Consider the following 11,383-nt stretch of genomic DNA (forward strand, 5'->3'; position numbering starts at 1 on the left):
TGTGACTGTCCCCATATCTCTCCCCATCACAGGTGTGTGAGAGCCCCCAACTCTCTCCCTATCACAGGTATGTAACAGCCCCCAGCTGTCTGCACATCACAGGTATATGACCGCCACTAGCTGTCTCCGCATCACACATATGTGTGAGCTCCCAGCTCTCTCCCCATCACAGGTGAGTGACAGTCCCCATCTCTCTAACCTTCATAGGTGTGTGAAGACCCAGCTCTCTCCACATCACAGGTGTGTGACAGCCCCCAGCTGTCTCAGAATTACAGGTATGTGGAAGTCGCCATCTCTCCCCCCATCACAGGTGTGTGAGAGCCCCCAGATCTCTCCACATCACAGGTGAGTTACAGCCCACCCCTCTCTGCCTATCTCAGGTATGTGACAGCCTACAGCTCTCTCCCCATCACAGGTGCCCCACAACCCCCAACTCTCTCCACATCACAGGTATGTGACAGCTTCCAGCTGTCTCCGCATCACAGGTATGTTACAGCCAGCAGCTGTCTCCTCATCACAGGTGCCTGAAAGACCCCAACTCTGTCCCCATCACAGGTAAGTGACAGCCCCCAGGTCTCCACCCATCACAGGTGAGTGACAGCCCCCATCTCTCTCCCCATTACAGGTGAGTGACAGCCCCCTGCTCTTTCCCCATCACAGGTGAGCGACAGCCCCTAGCTCTCTCCCCATCGCAGGTATGTGACAGCCCATATTTCTCCCCCATCACAGCTGAGTGACAGCTTCCAGCTATCTCCCCATCACAGGTGAGTGACAGACCACATCTCTCTCCCCATCACAGGTATGTGACAAATCCAAGCTCTCTCCCCATCACAGGTGGGTGACAGCCCCCATACCGCTTCCCATTACAGTTCAGTGACAGCCCCTAGCTCTCTCTCGATCACAAGTGTTTGACAGTCCCCATCTCTCTCCCCATCACAGCTGAGTGACAGCTCCCAGCTATCTCCCCATCACAGGTGAGTGACAGAGCCCAACTCCCTCCCCATCACAGTTTAGTAAGAGCCGCCTGCTCTCTCCCCATCACAGGTGAGTGACAGCCCCTAGCTCTCTCCCCTTCACTGGTATGTGAGAGCCCCCAGCTGTCTCAGCATTACAGGTATGTGACAGTCCCCATCTCTCCCCCCATCACAGGTGTGTGAGAGCCCCCAGCTCTCTCCCGATCACAGGTGTGTGACAGCCCACAGCTCTCTCCCCATTTCAGGTAGGTGACAGCCCACAGCTGTCTCAACATCACAGGTATGTGACAGCCACCAGCTGTCTCCACATCACAGGTATATGACAGCCAGCAGCTCTCTCCGCATCACAGGTGCCTGATAGCCACCAACTCTCTCCCCATCACAGGTATACGACAGCCCCCAGGTTTTGCCTCATCACAGGTGTTTGACAGTTCCCATCACTTTCCCGATCACAGGTGTGGGACTGCCCCCAGTTCTCTCCCCATTACAGGTGAGTGACAGCCCCCATCTCTCTCCCCATTACAGGTGTGTGACAGTCCCAATCTCTCTTCCCATCACAGGGGAGTGACATCCCCCACCACTCTCCCCATCAAAGGTATGTGACAGCCCCCAGCTTTCTGCACATCACAGCTATGAACAGGCAGCAGTTTTCTCCAAATCACAGGTGTGTGACAGCCCCCAGGTCTTTCCCCATCACTGGTGAGTGAAAGCCCCCAATTCTCCCCCCATCACAGGTATGTGACTGCCCACAGCTGTCTCCACATCATAGGTATGTGACAACCCAAAGCTCTCTCCCCATCAGAGGTGTGTGACCGTGCCCAGCTGTCTCTATATCACAGGTGTGTGAAAGCCACCAGCTCTCTCCACTTCACAGGTGGGTGACAACCCCCATCTCTCTCCTCATCACAGGTGATTGACAGATCCATCTCTCTCCCCATCAATGGTGAGTGACAACCCCAAGCTCTCTCCACATCACTTTTGTGTGACAGCTCCCAGCACTCTCCCAATCACCGATATGTGACAGCACCCAACTCTCTCCCAGTCACAAGTATGTGAGTGCCCACAGCTGTCTTCGCATTATAGGTGCCTGAGAGCCCCCATCTCTCTCCCCATTACAGGTATGTTACAAACCCCAGCATCTCCACATCACAGGTATGTGACAGCCCCCAGCTGTCTCCACATCACAGGTGCCTGACAGCCCCAAACATTCTCCCCATCACAGGTATGTGTCAACCCCCAGCTCTCTCCACATCACAGGTATGTGAAAGACACCAGCTGTCTCTGCATCACAGGTATCTGACAGCTCCCAAGTCTCTCCCCATCACAGGTGTTTGACAGTCCCCATCTCTTTTCCCATCACAGGTGTGTGAAGACCCCAGCTCTCTCCCCATTTCAGGTGAGTAAGAGATCCCAGCTCTCTCCACATCACAGGTATCTGAGAGACCCCAGCTGTCTCCGCATCACAGGAGCCTAACAGCCCCCAACTCTCTCCCCATCACAGGAATGTCACAACCCCCATTTTCTCCACATCACAGGTATGTGACAACCACTAGCTGTCTCTGCATCATAGGTATGTTTGAGCCCCCAGCTCTCTCCCTATCACAGGTGTGTGACAGCCCCCAGCTCTCTCCCCATCACAGGTGAGTGACAGGTCCCAGCTCTCTGCCCATCACAGGTGATTGACAGCCCCCATCTCTCTTCCCATTACAGGTGAGTAACAACCCGCAGCTCTCTCACCATCACAGGTATGTGACAGCCCCCAGCTTTCTCCGCCTCACAGGTGAGTGACAGCACCCAACTCTCTCCCAATCACAAGTATGTGACAGGCCCCAATACTCTCCGCATCAGAAGTGTTTGACAGTCCCCATCTCTTTCCCCTTCACAAGTGAGTGACAGCCCCAAGCTCCCTTCGCATCACAGGTGTGTGAAATCCCCGAGCTCTCTCCCCATCCCCGGTCTGTGACAGCCCCCAGCTCTCTCCCAATCACAGCATTGTGACAGCGCCCAGCTGTCTTAGCATTACAAATAAGTGAAAATCCCCAACTCTCTCCTCATCACAGGTGTGTGACCATCCCCAGCTGTCTCCATATCACAGGTGCGTGAAAGGCCCCAGCTCTTTCCCCTTCACAGGTGGGTGACAGCCCCCAGGTCTCGCCCCATCACAGTTGAATGACAGCCCCCATCTCTCTCCCCATCACAAGTGAGTGACAGCCCACAGCTCTCTCCCCATCACAGGTGTGTGACCATACCCAGCTGTCTCCATATCACAGGTGCGTGAAAGATCCCAGCTCTCTCCCTTTCACAGGTGGGTGACAGCCCCTAGCTATCGCTCCAACACATGTATGTGACAGCCCCCATCTCTCTCCCCATCCCAAGTGAGTGACAGTCCCCAGCTCTCTCCCAATCACAGGTGTTTGACCGTCCCCAGGTGTCTCCATATCACAGGTGAGAGACAATGCCCAGCTCTCTCTCTTTCACAGGTGTGTGACAGCCACCAGCTCTCTCCCCATCACAGGTGAGTGACAGCCCCGAGCTCTCTCCCCATCACAGGTATCTGAGAGCCCCCATCTGTCTCCGCATCTCAGGAGCCTAACATCCCCCACCTCTATCCCCATCACAGGTATGTCACAACGCCCATTGTCTCCACATCACAGGTATGTGGCAACCACTAGCTGTCTACGCATCACAGGTATGTGTGAGCTCCAGCTCTCTCCCCATCACAGGTGAGTGACTACCCCAGCTGTCTCCCAATCACAGGTGTGCGACAGAACCCAGCTGTCTCCCCATCACAGGTGAGTGATAGGCCCCAGCTTTCTCCCCATCACAGGTATGTGACAGCCACCAGCTGATTCCGCATCACAGTAGCCTGAGAGCCCCCAACTTTCTCCCCATCACAGGTATGTGTAAAACCCCAGCTGTCTCCACATAACAGGTATGTGAAACACAGCAGATCTCTCCGCATGACAGGTATCTGACAGCACTCAGGTCTCTCCCCATCACAGGTGTTTGACAGTCCCCATCTCTTTTCCCATCACAGGTGTGTGACAGACCCCAGCTCTCTCCCCATCACAGGTATCTGAGAGCCCCCATCCTACTCCGCATCACAGGAGTCTAACATCCCCCAACTCTCTCCCCATCACAGATATGTCACAACCCCCATTGTCTCGACATCACAGGGATGTGACAAACACCAGCTGTCTCTGCATCATAGGTATGTGTGAGCCCCCAGCTCTCTCCCCATCACAGGTGTTTGACAGCCCCCAGCTCTCTCTGCATCACAGGTATGTGAAAGAAACCAGCTGTCTCCGCATCACAGGTATCTGACAGACCCCATCTCTTTCCCCATCACAGGTGTTTGACAGACCCCAGCTCTCTCCCCATTTCAGTTGAGTAAGAAATCCCAGCTCTCTCCCCATCACAGGTATCTGAGAGCCCCCATCTGTCCCCGCATCACAGGAGCCTAACAGCCCCCAACTCTCTATCCATCACAGGTATGTCACAACCGCCATTGTCTCCACAGCACAGGGATGTGACAACCACTAGCTGTCTCTGTATCATAGGTAAGTGTGAGCCCCCAGCTCTCTCCCCATCACAGGTGTGTGACAACACCCAGCTGTCTCCACATCACAAGTATGTGACAGCAACTACCTGACTCCGCATTAAAGGTATGGAAATGACCCCAGCACTCTCCCCATCAGAAGTGTTTCACAGTACCCATCTCTTTCCCCTTCACAGGTGAGTTAAAGCCCCAAGCTCCTTTCCCATCACAGGTGTGTGACATCCCCCAGCTCTCTCCCCATCACCGGTGAGTTACAGCCCCCAGCTTTCTCCCCACCACTTGTATGTGACAAACCCCAGTTGTCTCCGCATCACAGGTGCCTAACAAACCCCAAGTCTCTCCCCATCACAGGTATGTGAGAGTCCCCAGCTGTCACCACATCACAGGTATGTGAAAACTCCAAGCTCTCTCCTCATCACAGGTGTGTGACCATCCCCAGCTGTCTCCATATCGCAGGTTAGTGAAAGCCCGCAGCTCTTTCCGCTTCACAGGTGTGTGACAGCACACAGCTCTCGCCCCATCACAGTTGATTGACAGCCCCCATCTCTCTCCTCATCACAAGTGAGTGACAGCCCACAGCTCTCTCCCCATCACAGGTGTGTGACCGTCCCCAGCTGTCTCCATATAACAGGTGCGTGAAAGATCCCAGCTCTCTCCCTTTCACAGGTGGGTGACAGCCCCTAGCTATCGCTCCAACACATGTATGTGACAGCCCCCATCTCTCTCCCCATCCCAAGTGAGTGACAATCCCCAGCTCTCTCCAAATCACAGGTGTGTGCCGTCCCCAGGTGTCTCCATATCACAGGTGAGTGACAATGCCCAGCTCTCTCCCATTCACAGGTGTGTGACAGCCACCAGCTCTCTCCCCATCACAGGTGAGTGACAGCCCCCAGCTCTCTCCCCATCACAGGTATCTGAGAGCCCCCATCTGTCTCCGCATCACAGGAGCCTAACATCCCCCACCTCTATCCCCATCACAGGTATGTCACAACGCCCATTGTCTCCATATCACAGGTATGTGGCAACCACTAGCTGTCTACGCATCACAGGTATGTGTGAGCCCCAGCTCTCTCCCCATCACAGGTGAGTGACAAACCCCAGCTCTCTCCCCATCACAGGTGAGCGACAGACCCCAGCTGTCTCCCCATCACAGGTGAGTGATAGGCCCCAGCTTTCTCCCCATCACAGGTATGTGACAGCCCCCAGCTAATTCCGCATCACAGGAGCCTGACAGCCCCCAACTTTCTCCCCTCACAGGTATGTGTCAACCCCCAGCTGTCTCCACATCACAGGTATGTGAAACACACCAGCTGTCTCCGCATCACAGGAATCTGACAGCACCCAGGTCTCTCCCCATCACAGGTGTTTGACAGTCCCCATCTCTTTTCCCATCACAGGTGTGTGACAGACCCCAGATCTCTCCCCATCACAGGTATCTGAGAGCCCCAATCTTTCTCCGCATCACAGGAGCCTAACAGCCCCCAACTCTCTCCCCATCACAGGTATGTCACAACCCCCACTGTCTCCACATCACAGGGATGTGACAACCACTAACAGTCTCTGCATCATAGGTATGTGTGAGCCCCCAGCTCTCTCCCCATTACAGGTGTGTGAAAGCCCCCAGCTCTCTACCCATCACAGGTGTGTGAAGCCCCCAGCACTCTCCCCATCACAGGTGAGTGATAGCCCCTAGCTCTCTCCCCATCACAGGTGTGTGACCGTCTCCAGTTGTCTCCATATCACAGGTGCGTGAAATCCCCCAGCTCTCTCCCCTTCACCGGTGGGTGAGAGCCCCAAGCTCTCTCCGGATCACAGGTGAGTGACAGCCCCCAGCTCTCTCCCCATCACAGGTATGTGACAGCTCCCAGCTGTCCCAGCATCACAGGTATTTGAAAACCCCCAGCTGTCTCAACACAACAGGTATGTGACAGTCCCCATCACTCTCCCTATCACAGGTGTGTGACATCCCCCAGCTCTCTCCCCATCACCGGTGAGTTACAGCCCCCAGCTCTCTCCCCATTACAGGTATGTGACAGCTCCCAGCTGTCACAGCATCACAGGTATGTGACACCCCTAAGCTGTCTCAGCATCACAGGTATGTGACAGTCCCCATCTCTCTCCCCATCACAGGTGTGTCACAGTCCCCAGCTCTCTCCCCATCACAGGTGAGTGACGGCCCCCAACTGTCTCCCCATCACATGTATGTGACAGCCCCCAGCTGTCTCCGCATCAAAGGTGCCTGACAGCCCCCAACTCTCTCCGCATCACTGGTATGTTAACGCCCCCAGCTGTCTGCACATCACAGGTGTGTGACCGTCCACAGTTGTCTCCATATCACAGGTGCGTGAAGGCCCCCAGCTCTCTCCCCTTCACATGTGGGTGACAACCCCAAGCTCTCTCCTGATCACAGGTGAGTGACAGCCCCCAGCTCTCTCCCCATCACAGGTATGTGACAGCCCCCACCTGTGTCCACATCACAGGTATGTGACAGCCCCCAGCTCTCTCCCCATCACAGGTGTTTGACATTCTTCATCTCTCTCCCCATCACAGGTGTGTAACAGGCCCCAGCTCTCTACCCATCAGAGCTATTTGACATCCCCCAGCTGTCACTGCATCACAGTTGCCTGACAGCCCCCAGCTTTCTCCCCATCACAGGTATGTGACAGCCCCCAGCTGTCTCAGCATCACAGGTATGTGGCAGTCCCCAACTCTCTCCACATCATAGGTGTGTGACAGCCCTCAGCTCTCTCCCTATCACAGGTGAATAACGGCCCCTGGCTGTCTCCCCATCACATGTATGTGAAAGCCCCCAACTGTCTCTGCATAAAAGGTGCCTGACAACACCTCAACTCTCTCCCCATTACAAGTATGTTACAGCCGACAGCTGTCTCCACATCACAGGTATGTGACAGCCACCAGGTCTCTCCCCATCGCAGGTATGTGATAGCCCCGAGCTCTCTCCCCGTTATACGTATGTGACAGCCCCCAGGTGTCTCCACATCACAGGTATGTGACAACGCAAAGCTCTCTCCCCATCACATTTGTGTGACTGTCCCCAGCTTTCTCCATATCTCAGGGGTGTGAAAGTCCCCCGCTCTCTCCCCTTCACAGATGGGTGACAGCCCCCAGCTCTAGCCCCATCAAAATTGATTGACAGACCCCATCTCTTTCCACATCACAAGTGAGTGACAGCCCCAAGCTCTCTCCCCATCACAGGTGTGTAACAACACCCAGCTGTCTCCACATCACAAGTATGTGACAGCAACTACCTTACTCCGCATTAAAGGTATAGAACTGCCCCCACCACTCTCCCCATCAAAAGTGTTTGACAGTCCCCATCTCTTTCCCCATCACAAGTGAGTGACAGCCCCAAGCTCCTTTCCCATCACAGGTGTGTGATATCCCCCAGGTCTCTCCCCATCCCCGGTGAGTGACAGCCCCCAGCTCTCTCCCAATCACAGCAGTGTGGCAGTCCACATCTCTCTTAGAATTACAAGCATGTGACAATCCCCATCTCTCTCACCATCACAGGTGTGTGACAATCCCAAGCTCTCTCCCCATCACAGGTGTGTGACATACCCCAGCTCTCTCCCCATCACCAGTGAGTTACAGACCCCAGCTCTCTCCCCATCACAGGTATGTGACAGCTCCCAGCTGTCACAGCATCACAGGTATGTGACACCCCTAAGCTGTCTCAGCATCACAGGTATGTGACAGTCCCCATCTCTCTCCCCATCACAGGTGTGTCACAGCCCTCAGCTCTCTCCCCATCACAGGTGAGTGACGGCCCCCAGCTGTCTCCCCATCACATGTACGTGACAGACCCCAGCTGTCTCCGCATCAAAAGTGCCTGAAAGTCCCCAACTCTCTCCACATCACTGGTATGTTAACGCCCCCAGATGTCTGCACATCACAGGTGTGTGAACGTCCCCAATTGTCTCCATATCACAGGTGCGTGAAAGCCCCCAGATCTCTCCCTTTCACATGTGGGTGACAGCCCCAAGCTCTCTCCTGATCACAGGTGAGTGACAGCCCCCAGCTCTCTCCCCATCACAGGTATGTGACAGCACCCACCTGTGTCCACATCACAGGTATGTGACAGTCCCCAGCTCTCTCCACATCACAGGTGTTTGACAATCTTCATCTCTCTCCCCATCACAGGTATGTGACAGCCCCAAGTTGTCTGACATCACAGGTTTGTGACAGACCCTAGCTCTCTCCCCATCACAGGTGTTTGACAGTCCCCATCTCTCGCTCCATCACAGGTGTGTTACAGTCCCCAGCTCTCCCTCCATCACAGGTGTGTGACTGTCCCCATCTATCTCCATATCACAGGTGCGTGACTGGGCCCATCTCTCTCCCCTTCACAGGTGGGTGACAGCCCCAAGCTCTCTCCTGATCACAGGTGAGTGACAGCCCCCAGCTCTCTCCCCATCACAGGTGACTGACATCCCCCATCTCTCTTCCCATCTCAGGTGAGTAACCGCCCTCAGCTCTCTCCCCATCATAGGTATGTGAAAGCCCCCAACTGTAACAGCATCACAGGTATCTTACAGTCCCCATCTCTCTCCCCATCACAGGTGTGTGATAGCCCCAAACTGTCTCCCCATCACAGGTGAGTGACGGCTCCCAGCTCTCTCCGAATTACAGGTATATGATAGCCCCCAGCAGTCTCCACATCACAGGTATGTGACAACGCCAAGCTCTCTCCCCATCACAGGTGTGTGACCTTCCCCAGTTGTCTCCATATCACAGGTGCGTGAAAGCCCCCAGCTCTCTCGCCTTCACATGTGGGTGACAGCCCCAAGCTCTCTCCTGATCACAGGTGAGTGACAGCCCCCAGCTCTCTCCCCATCAGAGGTATGTGACAGCCCGAACCTGTGTCCACATCACAGGTATGTGACAGCCCCCAGCTCTCTCCCCATCACAGGTGTTTCACATTCTTCATCTCTCTCCCCATCACAGGTGTGTGACAGCCCCCAGCTCTCTACCCATCAGAGCTATTTACATCCCCCAGCTGTCACTGCATCACAGTTGCCTGACAGCCCCCAGCTTTCTCCCCATCACAGGTATGTGACAGCCCCCAGCTGTCTCAGCATCACAGGTATGTGGCAGTCCCCAACTCTCTCCACATCACAGGTGTGTGACAGCCCTCAGCTCTCTCCCCATCACAGGTGAGTAACGGCCCCCGGCTGTCTCCCCAACACATGTATGTGACAGCCCCCAGCTGTCTCCGCATTAAAGGTGCCTGACAACCCTTCAACTCTCTCCCCATCACAAGTACGTTACAGCCGACAACTGTCTCCACATCACAGGTATTTGAAAGCCACCAGGTCTCTCCCCATCGCAGGTATGTGATAGCCCCAAGCTCTCTCTCCTTATACGTATGTGACAGCCCCCATCTGTCTCCACATCACAGATATGTGACAACGCAAAGCTCTCTCCCCATCACATTTGTGTGACCATCCCCAGCTGTCTCCATGTCACAGGGGTGTGAAGGTCCCCCGCTCTCTCCCGTTCACAGGTGGATGAAAGCCCCCAGCTCTAGCCCCATCAAAATTGATTGACAGACCCCATCTCTTTCCACATCACAAGTGAGTGACAGCGCCAAGCTCTCTCTCCATCATAGGTGAGTGACGGCCCCCAGCTGTCTCCCGATCACAGTATGTGACAGCCCCCAGCTCTCTCTGCATCACAGGTATGTGAAAGAAACCAGCTGTCTCCGCATCACAGGTATCTGACAGTCCCCATCTCTTTCCCCATCACAGGTGTTTGACAGACCCCAGCTCTCTCCCCATTTCAGGTGAGTAAGAAATCCCAGCTCTCTCCCCATCACAGGTATCTGAGAGCCCCCATCTGTCCCCGCATCACAGGAGCCTAAAAGCCCCCAACTCTCTACCCATCACAGGTATGTCACAACCGCCATTGTCTCCACAGCACAGGGATGTGACAACCACTAGCTGTCTCTGTATCATAGGTATGTGTGAGCCCCCAGCTCTCTCCCCATCACAGGTGTGTGACAACACCCAGCTGTCGCCACATCACAAGAATGTGACAGCAACTACCTCACTCCGCATTAAAGGTATGGAACTGGCCCTAGCACTCTCCCCATCAGAAGTGTTTGACAGTCCCCATCTCTTTTCCCTACACAAGTGAGTGACAGCCCCAAGCTCCTTTCCCATCACAGGTGTGTGACATCCCCCTGCTCTCTCCCCATCCCCGGTGAGTGACAGCCCCCAGCTCTCTCCCAATCACAGCAGTGTGGCAGTCCACATCTGTCTTAGAATTACAAGCAAGTGACAATCCCCATCTCTCTCCCCATCACAGGTGTGTGACAACCCCAAACTCTCTCCCCATCACAGGTGTGTGACATCCCCCAGCTCTCTCCCCATCACCGGTGATTTACAGCCCCCAGCTCTCTCCCCACCACTGGTATGTGACAACACCCAGTTGTCTCCGCATCGCAGGTGCCTGACAAACCCCAAGTCTCTCCCCATCACAGGTATGTGAGAGTCCACAGCTGTCGCCACATCACAGGTATGTGACAACGCCAAGCTCTCGCCTCATCAGAGGTGTGTGACCATCCCCATCTGTCTCCATATTGCAGGTGCGTGCAAGCCCGCAGCTCCTTCCGCTTCACAGGTGGGTGACAGCACCCAGCTCTCGCCCCATTACAGTTGATTGACAGCCCCCATCTCTCTCCCCATCACAAGTGAATGACAGCCCACAGCTCTCTCCCCATCACAGGTGTGTCACCGTCCCCAGCTGTCTCCATATCACAGGTGCGTGAAAGATCCAGGCTCTCTCCCTTTCACAGGTGAGTGACGGCCGCTAGCTATCGCTCCAACAC

This window comes from Balaenoptera physalus, assembly GCF_965194825.1.
Source record: "Balaenoptera physalus genome assembly, contig: HAP1_SCAFFOLD_375, whole genome shotgun sequence".
In the NCBI taxonomy this organism is placed as follows: domain Eukaryota; kingdom Metazoa; phylum Chordata; class Mammalia; order Artiodactyla; family Balaenopteridae; genus Balaenoptera; species Balaenoptera physalus.